Raw genomic sequence first — 972 nt, forward strand, 5'->3', positions numbered from 1 at the left:
AAAAAAAAAAAAAAAAAATAATAATATATATATATATATATATATATTCTAAATAAAATAAAATTCAAAATATAGTGTCCAGGTGATATGTGCCAAATTTGAAGTGAAATGTTCACTTTTTCATAAAAGCATGAAATTTGGTACAGGTTGGGCTCTGAAAACTTTCAGAAATGGAGCCATCGCAAAAACACCTTGTGGTGACCATTTCACTTTCCGTCATAACAAAATTATGTATTTTGTGACATACAGTATCTCCTGAACCAAACATGATAACGCATAAGAGATGATGTCTACCCCTATGTTTTGATGGTCAAGGATTACAATGATACCATATACAAAAACATAAACTGTTCAGGTGAAGAGTTAATGGTGAAATGAGCAATGTGAGAAGGAAATAACAGTATCTGAACATCACAGTATCACAGCATTTACAAAAGTTCATATTATGGCTATTAATTTTGTTCTTTCTTTGATAATTAACTAATATTTTATTCAATAGTACAATAAAAGATTGCTTTAATTAATTAATTATTAATTTGTTACATGTGTAGCACCGCTACATATTAATATTGAATTTATGTCAGTGTGTTATGTAAGAATGGAAATTGTATTAGGATGGTCAAGTTGTATATCTTGATTACTAATACCATGATGTTCTTTTGACTCCATTTCCCATAATTCTGTGCTGGAATAATGTATTATTTCCTGTTTTGTTTCTTTCTCTCTGCTGATTTTCTTCATGAATGATGATTTCATATGTATATAAGGGGGTAGGAACCAATGTGTGGACGGTTGTGCTTCCCGGGAACTTTTCCAATCGACGGACCTCTAGTTTACCAGGTGGATATCCTCATTTGCAGCTAATGCCTCGCTGGCAGGATTTACTTGTGTGTTTTTGGAGCGTTTCGTGACTGTTTGGACCTTTTATTACAATGCTGCACCAAGGACTGGGGTACATTTGTCTGGGACTAA

The sequence above is a fragment of the Sinocyclocheilus anshuiensis genome, unplaced genomic scaffold, assembly GCF_001515605.1.
Source record: "Sinocyclocheilus anshuiensis isolate Anshui unplaced genomic scaffold, SAMN03320099.WGS_v1.1 scaffold287, whole genome shotgun sequence".
In the NCBI taxonomy this organism is placed as follows: Eukaryota; Metazoa; Chordata; class Actinopteri; order Cypriniformes; family Cyprinidae; genus Sinocyclocheilus; species Sinocyclocheilus anshuiensis.